This window comes from Lissotriton helveticus, chromosome 7 (genome assembly GCF_964261635.1).
Source record: "Lissotriton helveticus chromosome 7, aLisHel1.1, whole genome shotgun sequence".
NCBI lineage: Eukaryota > Metazoa > Chordata > Amphibia > Caudata > Salamandridae > Lissotriton > Lissotriton helveticus.
In genome coordinates, this window is record NC_136068.1 from 376,808,780 (window position 1) to 376,821,715 (window position 12,936).

Sequence of the window (12,936 nt, forward strand, 5' to 3'; positions counted from 1 at the left end):
ATATAGTATACCTATATCTAAACCTATATCTGGACACATATAAACCTGTGAGCCACTCCTATGGAAGGCCTCATCAATCCTGGAGGCAGAGTGTGTGGTTTAATGTGAGATGGAGCTCTAGCATGAGCTGAGCCTGTCTGCAGCTGTTGGGAACAACTCCCTACGCTGTTTCAGGATAATGCCATACCATATACTCTTAAGTGCATTATAATCCTCGCGGTTATATAGCAACTTTGGTTTGGCTTTATCAAAACATGTCGTGTAAGGTGTCATACAATTTGGAATACTATCCCCTCGCCAGTTCTGGCGACGGGGATAGCATTCCACCCCTCTAGAGGGGTAAGACATGTTACTTTACTTAAATGCGGTTAATTTCTAAAAGGACCTTGGATCCACAAAATGGATGCCTCTGCCACAGACACGAGTCTGACCCCCTGAAGCTGACCGAAACTCAGCCAAATGGGGCCTGGACAAAGTGTTTCCTGTCGCAGGGAGGTGTTATACCCCCCCAGACAGGAGATAGTGGATTGTAGCAGGGAGGTTTGAAACAAACCAGACACTGCATGGGGAGCACAAGGCTGCCCCTTGCATAATCCGGCCAAACCGGTTCTGGGGCACTCCAGCCCTCGTGCCAGGGCGGCCTGGATCAAAGGAAGGGGGTGTATCCACCCACTTCCTGGGTCCCACCCATAGGAGGGGACCTAGCAGGTAATCCAGCCCCCAAAATTAGTATAAGACTGGGAGCAGTGCCAATGCACTTCAGATTATCCTGATGAAACATAAGAAACGAAACTCTGGACCCTTCGACATCCTACTCAACGTAGAAGACTGAAGAATCTCTCTTGTGGTCAAGGAGTGACCACCCTGTGCAAACAGGCACCATCCAGCCCTCGACGTCTGCTTTGTTGCAGTTCCCGTCGGAACTCGAGCGACAGAGATCGACGAGATCAAGCTTGCCTGCCTTCTAACAGCCCGATCCACAGTCCCTGCAGAGCTGAGACCCGTGGAGGCGACCGGAAGCGTGGGGCACGCCATCTTGAAAAGACCACGAGACGCTGACCGTGCAGCCCACGAGTGACCCTCGAAGCTGTACACCGGGGTTTGAGAAGCTCCAACCCTGAGCCACTCTTGCATCGAAGTTCAGCCCTCCACACTCGATGAGTGCTGCGTGGGGCCCTTCTGCTTCTTTTGGCTCAACGCGTTGGCCCAGTCACTTGCCAGCCGGCTTGTGGCCCCTGTGCCGACGAAACTTGAAATTCGACTTGCGATTCTAGTTGCTCCAGATTTGCACCAGCTCCCCTGAAAAGGAGCCCCCACTCTGACCCTCCTGGTTTGAGTGAGAAGCAAACTCCCGGTTCCGCGTGGATTGATTTTGCCAAGTGTTGTTTGCTCCAATCTTGAAGCCGACAGCGCCGACGGCAAGAGCCTGCATGGGACAGATTGTGACCTGCTCCTGGACTGCGTAGATGCCCCAGAGCCCACGTGACAGCGGAGAGAAGCTCCTCGACAACCACCTGATTGCGCCCAACATTGCCTGGTTCCGTCCTGGTTCCACCCTGGTCACTGCTGAGTGACCCAGACTCTGTCCCCTCTGCTTTCAGGTACTTTTCGACTTGAGTCCACCCTTGGACTCCACCGGACACTTCTCTTTCACCCTGCCTGCAGCCCTTTCAGCTCCAAGCACCAAGAGCCTGCGTGACGAAACCCGACTCAACTTCGACCCTGTGCACCCGCTTCCTGTGGGTGAGGTAACATTGCAACGCCGGTGTTCCCACACTGGTACACACCTCTAGGGTCTGTGTCTTAAGTTTTGTTCCTCTAGGTTCAGCGGAAGTGTCCTTAAACTTTAACTTTGTAACTTTTACGCACCATTGGTTAACATTGATGCATGCGTGCACTTTCTGCACTGCACCCGAATCCCGTGGGCTTTTCCCGACTTCAGCACGGTTTGTCCCGACTGCTCCCAGCGATTCCCTAGGCCCTAGGCCTAACCACTGTTCGATTGGTATCTCTTATACCACTTGTTTAGTATATGGTCTGAGTGGCCCCTCGCCCTCATCCATATTTGTGCAACTTTGTATGTTATACTGTGCTTTTGATTTAACGCTTGTGCCCCTTTATTCATAAAGAATACTGGGGATTGTTTTTAGTAATAAATACATATATTTTTATAATATATACTTGTGTGGTGTCCTTTCATTTGATATTACAGGATTGTATGTGGTAAAACAGCTCGCTTAACACGACCTCTTAAGTTAAGCCTTTAGGCTGCTTAGTCCATGCTACCCCTAGGATAGCTTGTCTAATAAGATTGACTTACAACCAGACACCATAAGGGATTGTTTGGTCTGATAACAGGTGGTTCCAGAATTGGAAACATCACCTATCAGGCCAACTTCTCACAGTCTCCCACCATATAGTTAGGCACCAGCTCCTGGGATATGTGGACTCCCCAATAGACACTTTTGGTGTTGTTCCACCATCGCTGTTGTGTCCTTTAGGTTTCCTTGACTCAGGTCTAGCTCCCTCATGCTCTCATCCTCAGCCTTTTCCTTTGCCACGGCCCTCTCAGCCTCAGCCTTTTCCTTTGCCATGGCCCTCTCAGTCTCAGCCTTTTCCTTAGACAAGACCCTATCAGCCTCTGCCTGCTTTGCCTCCTTTTCCATCTTTAATTTGGCCATCTCTAGCCTGAGCTTCTTTCCCTCCTGCCCTCTAAATGCTCTGGACACAGGCCCCTGGACAACACACTGCTCCCTGCACAAGAGGGAATTTTCAAACCTGGGAGTAGGTTACTCCCCTCCTCAACAGACTGTGTTGTAAGACCCTCCTGCAGGTTCTGCTTTGCTCCTACCACATCATTCGCTCCCTCCTCATCAAATGTTTAAAACTAATGGACCTCTGCCCATGCCTTAAAGACCTTCCGAACCTCTGCCTTCCTGGTACTCCTTTAACAGGCAGCTCCCTCTGCTGGTAAATTTCTTTGAGCTCAGCGACAGTGTAGCTTTCCAGGTTGGTAAGCTCAACTCCCATGCTTGCACAGGGGGGCACAGACACAGACAGTCAGGTAGAGTAGGGATGAATTTCAAAAATACAAAAAGGCTATTAAGGAGAATTTAAAGCTCTAATTTGTCTTAGACATAGGATGGTAGTGTAAACCAAATCACTGCATGGCATTGCACAAACACAGGTCCTATCTTCACAGCTAATCACAAATGTTAGAAATTGGGTTACTGGTTGACTGGGGTGTGAGCCCTGGTCAAGCAGCAACCACAATCCTAGTCAGGGTATGGCACAAGCAAACCCCAACTTAACCTGTGCTCAACCCCTTGCTAGCTTGGCACAGAGCAGTCAGGCTTCACTTAGAGGCAATGTGTAAAGTATTTGTGCAACACTTTAAACAGTACAATAGTGAAAACACTGCATAAGAAGATCCCACACCAGGTTAGAAAGATAGAGTTTAATGTATTAAATAAAATAAGTCCAAAACAACAAAAGTCCAAAACAATATTAGTAGAACAGGAGTTATGATGTTTTAAAGAATAAACTGCAACATAGCACGGACAGTGGTAGGATACATTCACAGATTAGTCCAGCTGAACTTTTACCTTCTCAAGTTTTGTGCCAAGATTCCTGTTCGCATTGGAGAGGATCGCAGGGAGCAAGGAAAGCGTTGTGGGCAGGGGTCAGAGTGACGCAAAGAACAGGCCGGATGTTGTTGATGGGCAGGCTGGAACTTCACGTTGCGGTCCAATGTAGGTGATCGATGGTTGCTGGGTGGGGAGACTGGCTGAGGGCAACTCGTGCTCTATTTCTATGCGAGCAACGCGGTTACGGTGTAAATGGGCCATTTTGCGGTCACACAGAGTCCACACCAAGGGCTCAGGGACTGAGAGTCACCACTTGGGGGTTCAGGGACTCCCTGAAGACAGGTCCGGGAACTATTGGGGAGCCTTTTATGTTCCCAAAAAGGCTCAGATCAGGAGATCAGCAGGCCAGCAGACTAGCTCCTTGAGTCGCTCTGGGGTCCTGGGTTCAAGATGAAGTTGCAGGTCCTGTTCTTCTTTCCTAGGCAAGAGGGCAGCAAGCAGCAGGCCAGCACAACAGGGCATCAGCTTCTTCAGAGTGGCAGTATAACATAGTGACATTCCTTTCAAAAACACTGCAGTCCTTCTTCCTGGCAGAGTATCCACAGATCCAGAAGTGTACTAAAGAGCTGGTGTCTGACGTCCTTTTATACACCGTTGCCCTGGTTCTGGAAGGTGGGATTAGCTTCTAGACAGTGGATTTGAAGTGCATAGAATTCCCTGCTTCCCCTGTCCTGGCTGTAAGTTGGTAGGGTTGTTAGGTCCTTTGTGTGGAGGCAGGACACAGCCTATCCAAGTGTACCCAGCTCCTCCTCTCCCATCCTGCTAGTGGTTGACCATTCAGTCACACCTAAGCTTCCCATTGTGTGTGGCTGGAAAACGCAAAACCCAACAGCCAACTACACCCAGTAATGTGATCAGAGACAGGCTGCAGGCACCAAATTGCCAAGGCAAGAAAATAGCAATTTTCTAAAAGTGGCATTTTCAGAATTGCAATTTAAAGCCAGACTTCACCATAAGTTAGGATTTTTTATTGTGATTCCAGAGACATCAATTTGGAAGGGGTTATCTTTTCCCATTTAGAAATTACACTTATAAAATATATATATTTCTTCGTCTGTTTGACTATGTGACATTGTTGGGAAATTATTTTATTTGTTTTAATGAATATCTCAGGCTCTTATTGTTTACAGGGACAGGGGATTGTTATGAATTTATTTATACCCTGTCCCTAACTCATGCTGCTACCTTGTGCTAAACTATCAACTATAACTTTGATATCCTGATAGTGAAATTGTTATAATTTCAAAACACATTCCTTATTGTCTGTATCACTCTTTTTAACTTGTTTTAAATGTTTTTGATGCATTCTTTTATGGCTGATAGTCAGCCGAATAAAGATATTTTGACTGACTTTGATTGACACTTATAAAATGTAATAAGGCTACTCCAATGTAAGCCTATCGGAGAGATAAGCCTTGCAAAATTGAAAAACAAAGGTAGGAGTTTTTCACTACCAGGACATATAAAACTTAACAGTGCATGTCCACCTTTTTAAATACACTGGGTCCTTAGGGGTGACTTATGTGTTTTAAATAGATGGTTTGGACCTGGCAACATGGTTATTTTGCCAGGTTGCGCGGTAGCTTAACGTGCCCCCACAGGCTCAGCAATGGCAGGCCTAAAAAATGTTCGAAGGGTTTTTTCAGTAGGTGGCACAATCATTGCTGCATACCCACTAGTAGCATTTAAGTTACAGGACCGAGACACATGTAGTACACTTTACTAGTGACTTATGAGTAAATTAAATATGCCAATTGAGGAGAAGCCGATTTTACAATGTTTTAAGGAGAAAGCCCAATCACTTTAGCACCGGTTAGCAGTGGTAAAGTACAGAGAGCCCTAAAGTAAACATAAATGAATTCAGCAAAAATAGGAGCAGTAAAGGTAACATTTTTGGGGATGACCCAGCAATAAGGGTCATTTCCAACAACTCCTCACATTTCCTTCACTTTGTTTTACTGCCAGATAAACTGCTGCAACCAATTTTAGACATCCATTACCCCATGTTTTCTGAGCAAGTATAGAAAGTGCACACACATCTTTTTCATGGCAAAACAAATCATTTTTTAGTCAGGCATCTTGAGAACAGGCGCGTGACACAACACTTTTTAAGTTTCTTAATTGATTCAAGGCACTTTTCATCAAATGGTATCGGTTCTTGAACATCATTACATGTCAGCCTTACTAAAGGCTTTGCAATCTGTTGAACATTTAAGAATTCACTGACAACAGTAAGAAACAAATCTCAGAAACATTCTGAGTCTCCCTCTAGTTGGTTGGGTGATTCAATTTCAGAATTGTAGAAACACGTTTGTTTGAGACTATTCACATTCCTTTTCAATATGGTGTCCGAGATAGATAACTTCCTTCTCACAGTACTGCAGACTTCATGCCCAATTTCCGCCAAAAGATTCAACATTGCAATGACATCAAGTTTGAAATCCTCTTCTGTTTCGGGTGCCAGCGAAAGATTGTCCATGAACTGGACTAAGACTGAACTACATGACAATTTCAAGCTTTTTAAAACCTTTATTAAAAATTTGGAAGTAAATTGAAGGACTCTCTATATACCTTTGTGGTATTCTACACCAGACGAGTACTTTATTTAAAAAAACTGAAATGTGAAGAGAATCTATAAATCCTCATGCAATGGTACTGAAAAGAACACTTAGCGCAATTTGGTGTACCATTCTGCCTTTGCTGGAATTTGGGACCATATTACTGCTGGATGTGGTACCACAGGACAGCAAGGAACAACAATGTTGTTAATCTTTTGGATGTTCTGATCAATTCTCCATTCCCCACTCTGTTTCTTAATTCCCATTACGGGAGGATTACATGAACTGCTAAGGACATCTCAAAGGATTCCCTGTGCAATCATTTCCTCAATCACTGGTTTTATTCCCTCTTTAGCCTCCTTAGTTAGTCTGTACTGTCTAGATCTGGGGAATATTGCATCTGGTTTCCCCTTTTTTTCACAGGTTCTGCAGTTTTTATCAATTCAATTTCTTTACCTTAAAAATCCCAGACCCCCTCTATGGCATTGAGTCTTATATCTGGAGGTTGATCTTCTTTTGTAAAATTTAGGTATATCTCAACCCTAGAGTCCTCTTCACTAAGCTTAAAAAGTGAATCCTCATATTGTGTTTCTACTCCAACAGTATCCTGTGTGCAGTAAAAAACACAACTCAAGAAGATTCCGTCTGAGAAAACTCATTGGTTTTAAATCACGCATAGAATAAACTGATATTTATTCCACATTTGTCCCAATTCGATTGGTACATCTGCTGAAACTTGATTGGCAATTTGTTTACTGCTGATCCCTACAACTTGGCTTGCCAAGGGGGGGTTAGGATCGGTACTTTAAAAGCGCAGACTGTAGAATAGCTAGCCCCCATATCAATCAAAAATAAAACAAGATGGCCTCTGACTATTCCATCAATATATGCAAAACTTTGATCTACCTCCAGAACTGCTCGAAGCAAGCTATCTTCCTCCCCTCTCAGGCATCTTCATTGCGAACTAGTGCCTGCCATCTCATCAATAATGATCATGACATTTTGTTGGTATCCCGAATTATATGGCACTTTATTTCTCATGCTTTGCTGCATTACCGAGAGGAGAGTACTGGCATTTGAAATATTTTCTGACTCTTGATGTTCTGCCCCATGTTCTGCATATTTGAAATTATATTATTTCACTGCACCTGTTGATTTTTTTGTATTTTGTCCTGAATTCTCTCTGGATTCTATCTACATTCCCTCTTCCAATGCCCACAAAAATGACAAGCTGTAGTCTTGTGCAACATTACAACATTCCCAACCATACCATTTGCCTTGACTCCTTGCATCATATAATTCATCTCATTCATTCTGTTTCACACAAAAATTCCAATTGGAACCCATCCTACCCCTTTCAAATTCCTTCGTCTGAGCAATCTTCAGTTTCACTTTCAACTTGTTCAGTTTCTTTTCATGATAGTCACTACTGTTTTTAGCCAATTTTAAAATCTCATTAATGCCTTTTGTCAACCAGCATAATTTACTTTTCTGAATGTGATTGCTAATCTCTGGTCTCAGTTCATTCACAAATGCAGAGATGAAACATCCAAAAGCATCTTTCTCTGAATTTTCGACTCTGCTATGTTTTTTTAAATATCTGCATTAACCTCTCATTATAGGAACGCACTGACTAGACATGACTGGACCATTTGTAGGTGGTTACTGCGGTGGTTACTCTACAGCCATCTTACACTTTAGCCATAAATCTCTTGGAACAACTATTTCAAATAATGTATTAAAATCTGTCCACAGCATTGGGGAAAGATGTGTCAATTTATGGACCTCATTATACCACTTTGCCGGGTCTTCTTTTAAATCATGTATTAAAATCTGTCCACAGCATTGAAGACAGATGTGTCAATTTATGGACCTCATTATACCACTTTGCCGGATCTTCTTTCAACTTTGGATGATATGCATGAAAGCAAGCAAATCCATCCTCGTCCAAGGAACATGCACTGAATTCCATTGGCGTGCTTCTCTTAAAGGAAACTCAGCCAGTGTTCTACTTCCCACTTCTGAATCACTTGCTATACTGTTCCCTTTTTTTGTCTCACTGTTCTCCATCTTATTCCTATTTTCTGTTCCCTTTTGCAATTCTTCTCATTATTTCTTTCAATCATTCCATTCCCCCGTTTTCTGAATCAAATCATTAATATGGGCTCTCGATGTAATGAGATCATTCTACTTGATTTCATCATTTATTAAGTCTATTTTGTAATTTCATTCGACATTCTTCATTTTACTTATGTCAACATCTAATTTCATCTGCCACATTTCTTAATTTATCATGACTTCAGTGGCACACATAGCTTCTTCTTTGATCAAGTATCTCATCTCATCACCATTGTATGACAGAAATCTGTTCAAATCCTCATGACCCTGAAGCAAATTCGATCTTAAGGATCCCAATGCAGACTTCTTTGGGAGGTGGCTCTATCACCACTGTAGAGACAGTGTGCTCTGTTCCACTTTTACTAGGCATTCCCATTGTAGTTGGACCTTCTTATGGGTCACTTGGTACAACTCCAGTAGGAGCGTGCACGGCTGCTTTGCCTCCCCCTCCATCATCCCCAAGAGTAGCCTGTGTCTGTTCTTGAAATCAGTAACGCAATTAAAAATGTATCAACATCATCTGATTCCCCATTCTTTTTCTTCTGTTTCAATTTATCTGTTATGACCGGTTCTGTTTCTGTCACTATAGCGGGAAACATTTTAACACTTTGAATTTGTTTTAGTCTGGCCTCTAACCAGCCCCATCTGGATTTCTTAATAGATCTATCCTTCTTCTCTCTCTCTATCTCTCTCTCTCCCTCTCTCTCTCTCTGTTGCCATGCAATCCCATTTATTGAGTGCTTCAAACTGTGTATTTATAGGCATTGGACTCATATCATACATGGTCTGTTTTAAAAAGTCTAATTTCTCAAAGTCAAAGTTGTCCATACGAAATTGTAATTTCTCATTGTGTTCTGTATCTTTATTCCATTCAGCAATTCAAACGCATGTATAATACCCAGCCTATTCCATTATTTGAAATGCATGTGAGAAGGAATGTGGAGATAGATCACGTCTGAACACACAGATTAAGGGCCATATGTATCAAGATACCCATTTGCGATTCTCAAATAGCGATCTTTAAGAAATCGCTATTTGAGAATCGCAAATGGGTATGTATGTACAAAATCACATTTTTTTAGCGATTTCTTAAAATTCCTTAATTGCGATTAGCAAATTGCGAATCGCAATTAAGGAATACTTTCCCCATTCATTTCAATTTCATTTGCTAATTGCAAATGGAGAATAATTTCAAGGGTGCAGGGGTGTCAAAAGGACACCCTGTTGCACCCCTGAAATATGCATGGGTGCACATGTGGCGCACATACATGCCCCAAGGGCATGTATGTGCATCATATGGCACTTTGAAAAATGCAAAAATGTGCATTATTCAAGGAATTCGAAACTTACCACCAACTAGAAGTTGATGGTAATTTGCGATTCCTTAAGGACATTTTGCAATTTTTTTTTGCTTCATACATTGCATTTAAGGAATCGCAAAATTTGCGATTCCTTAAATGCAATTGCAAAATAAGGAATCGCAAATTTTGCGATTCCTTATTTTGCACCAGATTTTGCTTAATACATACCATGTAGCAAATTCGCATTCGCAAAGGTCGAAATTCTGGGAATTTCGGCCTTTGCGAATGCGAATTTGCTTGATACATATGGCCCTGAGACGCTTATCAATAAATTTGGAATGTGGTTGGGGAGGAGAGCTCAACCCTCCAGGGCCAAGTATTACAGAGATTCTCAATACACTGCATGTTGAATATACAAGAGACCGGCACGAATACAGTTTTTTGAGATATGACTTGCATTTTTCGAGACAGACATCAAATGATGTCTGGTGGCAAATGTGCTTTTTCCGAACCAGATCTAATTCCCCACAATCAGTGACACTACAGGATGATAAGGAATCACTCACCTATATTGTCCTGAGGAGGCCAGAAATTCAATAGGCTGAAACGAAGCAACTTTTTGTCATATAAGGAGTCCACAAAAGATGTAGAATCAACTACAAAAAAACACTAATCTATGAATACCATCATGGAGGTTTTGGACACTAGATTAAGTGATAATTGTATACACACAAGGACGCTCTTTGAAGATTTTTTCTGTATAAAAAATAAGTGGATTGTCAATTTACTGTCAAAAACATATAAGGAAGAGTGTAAATTTGTGCTACTGTTATTTATTGGTTAAAATAGTTTTTTTTATTTTAAGACATGGTGAAAAAAGTTGCTACTTTGTGATATGAAGATCTAAATATAAAATATGCACAATAAACAGAGATCGCAGCTATTTAGAACAGTCTGTTTAGTATAATGGTTGGTTGAATTACCCTTTAGAAACTAATAAACTCCTTGTCTGTGTACCCTAGAAAGGGAAAGGAAGAAAACAGTACCAGAAAACAAAATTGAATCTCAAACAGCCTACAAAGTTCTTGCAGGGCAAACTTCTTCCCAGTAGAATTCTACCCCCTAGTTAGGGCAAGCACAGTAGCCCAAATTAGCCTCTCAAACCTGAAAGTCCATTAATACAGGTCCCTAACAATGAGTAAGCATCGCTTCACTCTACACACCACAATACAGACAAAATCCTGTTTTTTTTTACGAAATCTGATAACCAACTCAATTTTCCCTGATAAACAAAATAACATCAAATGCGTTCAAAAATACACTGAATACTACAGTAACATCAAATGACCCACCAATTAAAGCCACAGTTATCAGCACATAACCATAAAGCTCAACACAAAAACAGAAATCCACCATCACAAAGCACACAAACTCATGCACAGGCTCCCAGACTGTTAACCTAGGCCCATTCCGGTCAAAGACTATGGAGCTGAATATAGGTGTGCCTCAGGGCTCATGCTTGAGCCCCACCCTGTTTAACATATATGTTGCTCCCTTGGCCGACCTCCTTAGGACTTTTGGTTTCATTCCAATTTCTTATGCTGATGATACTCAGCTTCTTTTTTCTTTCAATAAATCTACTCCCTCAGCCCAGTCCACTTTCTCCACAGGTATGGTCGCCATCTCCAATTAGATGAGGAGACATTTCCTCCAACTTAAGGCAGGGAAGACTGAGATCATGCTCTCCGGAGATGCACCTCTGCTGTGGTCACTGGATTGGTGGCCGGTGGAGCTCGGTGATCCCCCTGTACCCAAGACGGTTGTTAAGAATCTTGGCATACGCCTAGACCAGGCCCTGACCATGAAGAAATGTCAACTTCATGGCCGGTTCCTGTTTCCACGTGCTCGGTCTGTTACAACGAGTCTTCCCTTTTCTACCAGTATCCACATGGAAAACTCTCATTCAGGCACTGGTATTAAGTCGATTAGATTACGGTAACGCTCTCCTGGTCTCAGCTAATGAGTCCTCGCTGTGCAGATTGCAGGTAGTCCAGAACACGGGGGCACGCCTCGTCTCTAATGCTCCATCTAGAACGGCTTCCCTCCCCCTTCTCCAACAGCTTCACTGGCTCCCGGTGCGCAAGTGAATTAAGTTTAACATCTGCTGCCTTGTCCACAAGGCCGTATATGATAAGGGTCCCACTTACCTTGCTAAGAAGCGTAATCAGTATACCCCTACCAGGGCTCTTCGCTCCGGAACCAAATCCCTTCTCTAGGTTCCCTGGTTTAAGAAATCAAGAAAGGGTGGAAAAGCTTTCTCTCGTCTTGCTTCGCTCTACTGGAACCAGCTCTCCACCCATCTGAGACGATGCCCTGACCATCTTCAATTTAGATGGCTACTCAAAACTGCTCTGTTTTAATTTTGGCCTTCTGTCAGCTTGTTGTTGCAGGTCTGCAGCGCAGAGATACCTCTTTGGGGGTGATTCAGGTGCTCTACAAAACCCATAAATAAATAAATAAATAAATCCAGCACCGGGAAGTTGGAAACATTCCAAAACCTTGTTCTCCTTCAGTCTACGCACCTAAGGTCAAAAATTCTCCCAAAACTTTGTAGGGATCCCTCAAAGAGGATGTGCTCTAACACGAACCATCCTCTGCTGCCACCTTTGTGGGAGCTAAACACCAATAATCATCTGAACACCCAATATTTAATCACCTCAATATGTTACCTAAATATTTTGTCACCTAAATATTTTGTCTTCAACATCTCCAAGTTGATCTTGCAGTTAGAGACTACACACCTCATCAGGATAACACAATTTAGCAGATTTAAACATAATAAAATAATGGAAGCATAAAAGACTGAATTCTAGATCAAAAATAAGGCAAAACCTGATTTTTTTTTACAGAATTGTCAAAATGCTGTATAGAGAAAAATGCATGAAATTCCATGAAGGCCCTATTGCAGAAATACAGTATTATAAAACTTAGCCCTAATTAAACAATTTTAAGCAAAACCTTAGACTAACTCATAAAGAGTAGTGACAACATCCCCATAAGAGAATCTAAGTCAATTCAATTCAATTCATGAAGCTTTATTCGGTTCATAAAATACAATGACCATAAAAGCACATAAGCAAAATGCATAGCACAATACAATACAGTTTAAGAAGGTACATAATAAAAACAATGGAGGTTAAAAGAAAGAAATAATTAAAACAACATGCTATTTCTCATCTGGATTGATTTGGAGATAAAAGTGGCAATATAAAAACATTTATCCGGAGAATTCATATTATAAACTAACTTCAT